Source organism: Perissodus microlepis, chromosome 18 (assembly GCF_051167445.1).
Source record: "Perissodus microlepis isolate ML-2025 ecotype Zambia chromosome 18, ASM5116744v1, whole genome shotgun sequence".
Taxonomy (NCBI): domain Eukaryota; kingdom Metazoa; phylum Chordata; class Actinopteri; order Cichliformes; family Cichlidae; genus Perissodus; species Perissodus microlepis.
The window spans coordinates 12,024,133-12,034,739 of record NC_140478.1 but is presented as its reverse complement, the minus strand read 5'-3'; positions in this window follow the sequence as shown (position 1 = coordinate 12,034,739).

Genomic DNA, 10,607 nt, shown 5'->3' with positions numbered 1-10,607 from the left:
CCATCTGTCATGTGTGGAAAAAAACAAGCTGTTTGAATGTGTCTGTTGAAGGAGACCTTGACATACAGCACACTGGACCGTTTCAGACTGTCTAGAAGAAATGTCGTTTTTCAGATATTTAGATTTCATCAGGGGTAGAAGTATTCAGATGCTTTACTCAAGTACACACAAATATTTTCACAAACTGTGCTCATTACCCACAGCAAAGCCGTCTACTCTGTTCTATATCATTTAATTATGTGATTTATAGCATGCTGCACGTACACTATTAACATTAAGCTGCATTTTAATGTTTACATCTATTGACATGCTGCTGGAAACTTTAATCAGTGCCAGTGTTATTATATTTTACAAGATCATATGTGTAGAGTTTTAATGTATACGACAAATGGTAACTGCGATCCAAAAAGTGTAAAGTAAAAAGTACACGATCTATCAAAATGTAATGGACTTACGACACAAAGTAGCTACTGGAATTACTCAAAGTATGTACAAGTACCCCAGAGCTTAGTATTCGAGTAAAAACAAGAATAAAATCAGCTCAAACATGAAGAGCTGATGAGCAGACAGTTTATATATTTACCCCAGAACAGACTAAACCCATTGATTACAAAAACTGTTGTTATCATTTTTTAAAAATTTGTTTAATGTCACGGATGTTAAACAGTGTGGGAATCAGTCTCCCGCGTTTCCTCTGAGCGAGTGTGTGTCCCTGCTCATCACCGCATCCACACCTCACTGCCACAGCTGCTTATTCAATTTCCCAAAATGGCCGCTCCCATCGCTGGCCGGCATGCTGACCTTTTACCCAGATTCCAAACACAGAACATCTGTAAATCCTAGTGCAGCCCCCCCTTCACCCCCACAGACATGGTTGTGTACGAGGGAATGGAAAATGGGAAGAATGAAAGAAGAAAAAAAAAAAAAAAGCAGGTGCTGGAGGCAGTAAACCGATTCTCATGGGCTGGCTGTTTCATGAGGTTTTTGGGCGATTTACATCACAGTTTTTTCCACTTGTCTTTGCCGGAAATTCACATCCAAAAATATTTAAATTAATAAAATAAAAATAAAAATAAAAATGAAAAACTGAAGAAAAACCCGGAGGAAAGAAAACAACTGAAGCTTCTTCTTTCATGTCCCAGTTTGATGAGATTATAAATATATGATCACACAAGGCAGGCTCAAACACATCCATCACACATATCATGAGATATTCATGAGGAGCAGGAAAGCAGTGACCTTTCGAGGCGACTGCACAGCCGGCGAATGGAGCTCATGACTGCTCTGTGATTGACTCAGTGAAGATGGATTAAGGATGCAACTCTAGAAGACGAATAGGCCTGCGTACAACAGGACTGGTCGTCGATAAAAGGCTGGTTTTATTTATTTATTTATTTTTAATAATAGGGGTGACATCAGAATTATATATATAGCTTTTACTTAAACTCAATTTTAACTATTGAATATAGCACTAAATCACAACAACAGTTGCCTCAAGCCACTTTATATTACAAGGCAAAGACCCTACAATAATACAGTTTTACTCCTGGTGTAGTGTATTAGTTTTTTTATTTAAAGGAACGGTAACATGAAAGGTGGCCCTCATAGTCATGGAACATGAACTATAAGAGATCCATAGTGGATTGCAGCCACAGCTAATTAAACATTTCTTCAAATTTACAGTTATAAATCAGACCGGTGTGTCTGACACTACAGTAAAAAGTGGACATTTTAAAAATATACATCTTTGAAGACATTTATTTAAGCAGAGATACACTCAGGCACCATCCAGATGTAGAGGGGAACTAGCTAGAACCAGTTTTCCAGCTCCTGTCCTCCAAATAAATGCCAAAGAAAACGCACTTCTGCCTCCCAGTGGCCAGAAGTGAGAGCATACCCTGCCTACTTGCTCAACTTTGACTTGTACTCATCTGTCTACAAGGAGGGGTGATGGCGGTGGTGGGTCTTCAGTGCCTGCTCTACTGCTTTCGCCTTAAGCACTGCATACTGAATGCGACGCAGCATCGAGCGAATCAAAACCTGCCAGTTTCTTTTAAGCCTCCAGCTGTCCTGAAACATGAGGTGTGACTTGTTTCACCTCCAGCTGGGTTCATTGGGTACATGGAAGAAGCGGATACACGGGGATAATAGAAATAAACAGTTCAATACATGGCCCTGTTTACATATTGCATGTTCCAAGAGAATCCTTCAGTTTCCACACACTAAATGCCAGATTTTATGCCTGTTTGTGAACTTTAACAACCTGCTTAACCGAACTGTGATTTCTCAGTTCTTTAGTAAAATCATGGAGCCATTTTTCTGTTTGAGTTCAAAACATTTGGGACAAAAAACAAGTTATGTAATGTAACAGAATGAATAATTACTATTGCTCTTTTTGTGCAGCTGACAAAACACACACAGTCTACTGCGTGTTTATATAATTATTCGTTCTTGCCGAGCACACAGACAAACACCTTTTACAAGTCACCTCACCTCAGACGTACATGCACAGACATGCTGCATGATACAAAAGAACATGGTGCTTCTGCTTGACTGACAGCTTTGGATACTTTAACTTCTCCGATTGGACATATAAGGAACACATGCAGACAGATGCTGGATGCTTTTCCCTCAGTGTTTTTATTTTTTATTTTTTATTGCTTATGGACTAAATGAGTAACCCAGATGCAGGAAGCACAAAAGTACAGAATGTAGCCCACACATTTTCCATTTTGGAAAATTTAGATATGTATAGACTGTGGCTGAGAACAGCAGCTGTCTTCCCATCATACATTTTTTTTCTTTTGATGGTGCCGGAGATCCACAGTGATTTACACACTTTTGGGGTTAAACCAAGTACACTGAGCAAACTAATGCTATCTATTTAAGACTTTGAATAGTAATAGAGTCGTCCTCAGGCTAAATTCTGTAAGACTATGCAGAGAAATGTAATATCAGGACAGTTGGGTGACAGATTGCACCAAGAATTTGAGTCAATTCTGCAGTGTGATGTTTTTTTCCCTCCCTTCTGGCCACAAAATCCAGAGTTACACAACAGCTATAAAAGCACAGCACCAAGATGAACTGCTGGGATGGTTACTAATGAAAGCAACCGGAGAAGCCATTGAGAGAACAGCCCAAAAGCTGCTTTTCAGCTTGTTTTTGCTTTTTGTAAAGATAAAAAGAAAGATGTTCTATGTTAACTACTTTCCACATCTGTGCAACGCTAACTGGTCCCAGCAATTCAATTCAATTCAATTCAATTCAATTCAATTCAATTCAATTCAATTCAATTTATATAGCACCAAATCACAACAATAGTCACTTCAAGGTATTTATATTGTAAGGTAAAGACGCTACAATAATACAGAAACCACAACAATAAGATGACGCGCTATGAGCGAGCACTTGGTGACAGTGGGAAGGAAGAACTTTCTTTTCTGGAAGAAACCTCTGGTATGCCACGTCTTGGAATGATACTGCCTAAGTTAAGCATATATATGTAAATAGAATTTGTCCTAGCACTGAACCCTGTGGTACTTCATAATTAACCTTTACTTAGGAATGACTGCCACTTATTTTCTTTCTTTAAAAAAAAGAAGACAAAATTCTCAATATTGAAAATAACTAGTGTACTTCCAAAAAATGTAAATCTAACGCCTGCCTAGCTCTGCACAAATAGACAACCAAAAAATATTCTCCTCACAGCAACTCTAAACATTTACAGGGATCATGGTGTATCTTTTTTAATCAGAACAAAAGTGTTTAAATAAGACCTGCCCCATGTTTGAGGTCAGGTAACAGTCTCTGAGGCTGTAACTATCTCATTTATTAAAGCACAGATTTTATGTGGAGTGAGATCAAAAACCTAATCAGTTTATTTCTATATATTTCTTTAACAGTGTGTACATACCGAGAAATATACAAGATGCTCTGAAAATATAAGCCACAGGAGAACAAAAAGAGTTTACGTGAATTCCTAACTAAATGCCGCAGCTGGAAATAAATAGAAACACATATCTATATTGGCTTGGGATTGTGCAGAAATGAGGCTGCGGGCTTTGAATGATCTCTCCAGAACCCGTCTTTTACATTTTATGGAAATCTCTGTGGCTGTTTAGTCTCCTTGGGGTTTCAGAGGATGCAGCTTTGTTCCTTGTTTGTCCCCAAAATGAGCCCCTTGGTGTGTACCCCAGTTACCGAGCCTGATTCCCATGAACTAATCGGCCTCTTATGAAACATTCACGCACGCACACTGAGTTCACCACGGCGTAAGAAGCACTTTGGGTCACAGGGTGTAGGTCGCTAATCACAATGATACTAATTCACTTCTCAATTAATTCTAATCAACAGGAGTGGAGGTGGAAGAGACACTTGAACTGAAGTGGGATCTGACTGTGAATGAGGCTTTTTGTGGGAAAGCTGAGGGTACTGGCAGACAACCTCCCCAGCGTTAAGCAGCTGGTGGTTTGCAGAAGAAAGAGAAGGAAAGTAGGCTTGTGTTACAGAGTGTTCTTGCTAAATAGTGGAGGCTCTGACCCGTGAGTGTGTCAGAGCAGATGTGCACTCTTTAGCACTGACATTTCTGCAGGAATCGTGCTCTTATGTCTCTTATTCCTGCTGCGAAAATGACAATACGCTAAATTTGTTTGCAGTGAAACCGCCCACCTCCTGTGAGAAGACAGTGTCTTCTCAGGAAATGCACCACTTGAACCACTTCAAGAATTATAAGAGTCCACATTGAGTGCATGACCTCTGACCATCTGCTGAATCCCCATTAAAACTCAGAGTGACTGCCTTGATCTGCGTTAATCCAAATCCAGAATCCTAATTGGAACTGTGGCACCAGAAAGCAGTTCAGGCCTTGCTTTTTCCCCTGTTTTTTTACAAGTAACGTTGCAAATCAGAGCTATTCTTCTCAGCAGAGCAGGAATGGAATTAAAAGAAGCAGTAATAATAATAATAATGCATAAACAACAGTTTTAGCCAGTATGTTATTTTGTGTGTTTTTTTTCTTTATTTCTTTATTGTGGTAAATAAAAATAATTTTGTCTTTTCACCTGGGCTGAAAGTTGGTACATAATCTTTTCTACACATAATAGAAGGAAGATCCTTCACCTGAGTTCAGATAGACAGAGAGAGTAACATCCAATTGAAAATTTAGTAAATTTTTTTTGTTTTAAACTTGGATTTTAGCACGGCAAATTCCATTAAAGCTTGGGTGCTGGGTGTGTCAGCAGCTCGGGCTTTTACAGCTATATTTTGATTTTCTGTGGCTCTACAAACCCATGTAATAAATGCAAAAATCTTTCAGGAATGTAATATAAAACCTAAATGCAACATCACTAGAACTTAACTCTTCAGTGACCTCTGTAAAATTTTAGCATGTGCCATCGACTGCATATTGTGCGTGCATTCAAACTGTCATAATATGTCTCTTTCTGTATTTTAGAGAGCACATCTGAACTGACGTGAAATCAACACCACCTTTAACCCAGATAACATTTGTTTAAGCCCGCTGGCCACTGTGGTTTGTACTGTACATGACGCTACAATGACAAGCAGTGATGAGCAACATACTGATTCATTTTTTTACCTACAAGCTGTGATCCATATGAAGAAATAATACAGCGATGTGGAGAGTGAGTGCTTACTGAACCCGACTGTACTTTTAAATCCCCCAAAGTCGTATAGCAGGGCCATAAGACGAGCCAGATCACATCACCCCACACAGACATTTTCACGTCTGGAATAATACATGATACCGTGCCAGTACTGAAGTTTTTCCAGCAGTTATGGAGCTAGAACACAAAGCCTTGTTGTTACAGTGTTTACTTAGAAACCTGTACAGAGCTTCAAAACAGTGTTTTTTTCTTTACCGTCCCTCCACAACAGGCTTTTTATCAGACGCCAAGAATCTGACCCTGTATGTGAGCCCGTCACTTTCCCGTCTGTGCGAGCACCTGCTGTTGTGCGGCGAATTGAGAGATATTTTGCATAAGTCATGCACACTGTGTGTGTGTGGGAGTGGGAGGTGCTTTATAAAATAAATAAATAAATGAGTGAATGTATTGTGTTTCTGACCTTCGCACAATGAAGCTGTTCCCCCCTCTTTGCACTTTAGCTTACACAAAAGCAAATCAAGCATGTCCAAACTGTGTTTTGTACTTTATCACCCAGCTGCCTTCTTCTGCTTATATATTTCTTTTTTCTGTGGCATGCTGTTCATGGTCACATGGTTATATGTGCATTTCTTTCTGTCTGTATTCAGAGTTATAGTTCAGGCAAGGTCTTGTGTGTGATTTTGCAAACTGATAAACAGAATCAGCATGTTCTGAGTGAAAGATGCACTGTGCATGCTTAAAAGTTTTTAATCTTTTTTTTTTTTTTTTTTAGCATTTCCCTCTTATAAAGATTCTCGTTGACACTGAATGTGAAAATCTGGCTAAGTGGACCAACCTCATTTTCCACAAATTAAAGGCAGGAAATAAGGATAACCGTTTCAAATGCAGAGTGTACTACAGTTCAGTAATCAGCAGGGATGGAGCCAAAGAACTAGATACCAGCAGAGGGACTGAAAGAGAGGGGCAGGGAATGACTTCTAGTTACCTCTGGGGTTATTGTCCTCTGGGCCTATGTGTCCTATGGGCCCCATTTGTAAATTTCATGGCCTTGACACAGGTCGTGGTTGTGTTCAGAGTGTGTACATCGGTGGCCTGTCTCCCCTTGTAGGTTCCATCAGCCCCCCCTCTGCACTTCCTGTTACCCTGCATGAGAAACAAAGCCCAAAGCCTTTAGCCAGGTTCCCTTATTTTCAGAGAGTCCCCTTCTAATATTTGTAAGAACGTTATCATTAAGTCATTCAAATAATACCTTTATACATACTATACTATTCTCAATGTATTTCTTGAGACCTTACAGAACATACTGGTACAGAGGAAAGTATATGATGCTTTAAAAGAAGCCACAATAGCTATTTGCTTTATTGATGGCTATATAACTAAGTACAAACAAATTAATAATGAACTATATGACTATAAACATTTTTACTTTTAGTTTGATACTTTTTGATGATACTAAAGTTGCATTTTGATCAAGCAGAATAAGAAACACAGTACTTTCGTGTTGTAGAAGATGCACTGTTAAACCCTTTTTATACTTACTGACACATTTAGCAACATTATTATTCATTGGGAGTTTTGGTTTAGGTCGTCTGCAGATCCACACACACACCTTTCGGCTCTGTCGTCCTCGCCACCAACTCCAAAGCACACCAACAGCGCTACAGTAGCTGCACTTCTACAAGTCACAATGTCCTTGATTTCTTCCTGGTTTCTCTGGAACCGTGTTAAAGATCTGAGACAAACAGACTTGTTGTCTCAGACTGCTGATGTTTTCTCCTGGCTGGATTAGACCTTGGTGGCATGCAGGCAAACAAGTAGAGACCTTGGGATGGATTTTCTTCTAACCTGCTCTATTTCTGCTTCAAAAAATGAGTGGAAACAAGGACCGGTGGGAGATACGGGAGCGATACGGAAGAGGTGGTAAACACATGCCAACCGAAGTTCTTGAAGGGTTGTTGACGCAGAGGGTTGGAGAGGGGCAGAATGACAGTGACGCAGGGGCCAAGGTGACAGCAAGTTGTTTTCATGCACGGAGCTGCCGAAGACTGAAAACATAAACATGGTAGGACTCTCTCCTCTTCCTTATGGACTGCTTCTGTTGTTCCAGAGAACGCTGATTTTGAAGCATTTGTGAGTAACAGTCAGCTACAAGCTGAAGTGTGTTTTCTGATTTGCAGGTAAAGCTCATTTGGGTAAATAACCACTTTAGGATAAATGGGGTTTATCAGGATTCATGTCTGAAGGTTGAAAAGAGACAAAGCAGTTTGTCTCTTCTCTCCTCTGTCCCTCACCTCTCTCACTGTGTTATTTTGTCTCCTTCAGGTTCTCCTGGAAAAGCCGTCAAGTGCCAGCATGTCAAATTTCCTCTCTGGTTCCACATATACTGCACGCTGATCCTTTCTTGTAGAAGTCACAGATATTGTCTCAATCTTTTTAGAACTCAAACCTTCGTTCAGTTTCACTAGCCACACTCAAGCCTGATTACTGACAGACCTGCTTAATCTAGAAACTACTTAAATAGAAGGTATCTGACAAAGTGAAGCACTAAAAGATCTCAAAAAAGCAACACATTTTGCCACGATCTAAAGAAACAGCTGAGAAATAAAGTCATTGACATCTCTCAGAATGGAAAGGGGTTACAAAGTAATTTCTAAGGTGTTAGGACATCACTGAAGCACAGTCAGACCTATTATTCACAACTGGAGGAAACTGAAATTACTCCAAGAGCATATTGATAACTCATCCAGGATGTCAGAAAAGAACCCAGAATGTAATCTGAAGACATGCAGGCCTATTTGCCACAGTTAAGGTCAGAGTTCATGATTCAACAATAAGAAAGAGAGACTGGGCAAAAGTGGCACCCCCCCCAGCTTTGCTGCTTCACTCGGACAATTTGCCATAACTGATGGAACCATGAATTCTGTTCCCTACCAGAAAATCCTGAAGGAGGATGTCCAACCATCTGTTCATGCCCTGAAACTCAAGTATGCCTGGATTATAGGCTACCACAGAACAATGATCAGAAACACACCAGCAAGTCCACCTCTGAATGGCTAAAAACCAAAATGAAGGTTTAGGTGTGGCCTAGTAAAAGTCTGAACTTAAATCAAAGATTAAGATGCTTTGGCCTAACCTTAAACAGATCGTTCATGCTCAAAAACACTTCAGTGTGTCTGATTTAATTATTTCTGGAAAGAAGAGTGGGCCAAAATTCCTCCACATGGGATGTGAAAGACCCATTGTCAGTTAAAAGAAGTGCTTGATTGCAGTTCTTGCTGCTACGGTTGGCACAAACATGTCAGTGTGACAAATGTGCATAAAACTATGAAATCATGAAGGGGTAAATACTTTTTCACTGCACTGTATGTCTGAAAAAGGCACCTAAGTATTTAAGTTAAACTCAGCTTTGCACACAACGTGTCTGTAAAACAGGCCAAGGTAAAATAGGAGATCATTAAACCTACAGTGTATATAACTCAAACTGACCTCCTTTCCTGTTTAAACAACCGCCGAGATCCTTCAGGAACCCCAAGCTGGAATTTAGCCAGATACCTTTGCAGAGTACTAATTTACAGACTGCTCAGTATTCCACTGATGTATTTCCTGACATTTACACATCGTTAGTTCAGAGGTAACTGACCTTGAAGTTCTTTAGACCTCAACATTTAAACAGCCACGCTAAACCTGGATCACCAGCATTCATGACCAGATTTCACTTCTAATACTGAAGAACAGCAAGTAGATCTGGAGGGGAAAGCATTACTATAGCTGTGTTAACGAGTACATCCTCAGCTTTTATCTTAAATAATTTGAGAAAACGGGTCACATATGTTTTGAACAATTTGAATCTGTCTGTACTGTGTTCATTAGCTATACAAGCTACACGGCTTTGGAGTGGTGCTCAAAGTGGGGAGCCATTGCAGTTAAAAATATAAATTAAAACTAATGTGGATAAATATGATTTTTGGTGGAAAATAAACACAGACAAGTTCTAATGATTTTTAATGATACAAATTATGTTGTGCGGATTTTTTTCAGCTTGTCCCTTTATTATTAGAGTTTATGATGGAGAAACAACACTGCTGGAAATGAACGGTGGCATGAATGTTTAAGTTAGTTTAAAGGAGAGAGCTTGGCCTGTAAATAGTCAGCACTTGCTTACTTCTTACATGCAGTCGATTGTGTTGTACCTGAAATGTAGGTCAATTCCGTTAGCTTTTAAAACTCAGACACTGCCCCCTGCTGGGCGGAACGTAAACTGCACAAGGTAAAATAATGGCGTGCCCGCTAAATTTGTGGAAATTCCTTAATTTTCATACACAACAGTGCAACAGAAAACAGCTATAATAGCCTTGTATTGTTTGCTTATTTTTATTTTTAAAAAAATCTACTTATCTGTGTCTGGGAAAAAGTAATTACAGAATTATTTACAGGAGCTGGAGGTTAAGAGGCGAGATGGTTTGGACACGTGCACAGGAGTGAAGGTGGATATACTTGACAATTGGTGTTCATGGGCATGATAAAGGACATGCAGGGAGTTTGTATGACAGACGCAGATGTTAGGGACAGGGTGAGATGGTGGTAGATTTTTCCATGTAATGACCCCTTAAGGAAGCAGTTGAAAGAACTAACATCCATTTACTCTGAAAGAGTAGTTTAAAACTAGTCTTACTTTTGAACTGTAATGGAATGATAGACTTGAGAAGTTGACACTTCGGAGTAACTAAATGTATAGAAGTATTGGATTATTTCGCTTAATTCACATTCAGCGTACAAGAATTTGACAGCCACACCTCACCTACTATTAATGAAGCGCCTTGAGGCGACTTTTGTTGTGATTTGGCGCTATATAAATAAAATTGAATTGAATTGAATAATGAGCTATTACTTGTCTCACGCAAGTTTATCATGGCAGCTAATGTTCCAGTTTATTGAATTAAAAAAAAAAAATCACTTAGTATAAAAGAAAGAAGACTTCAATGA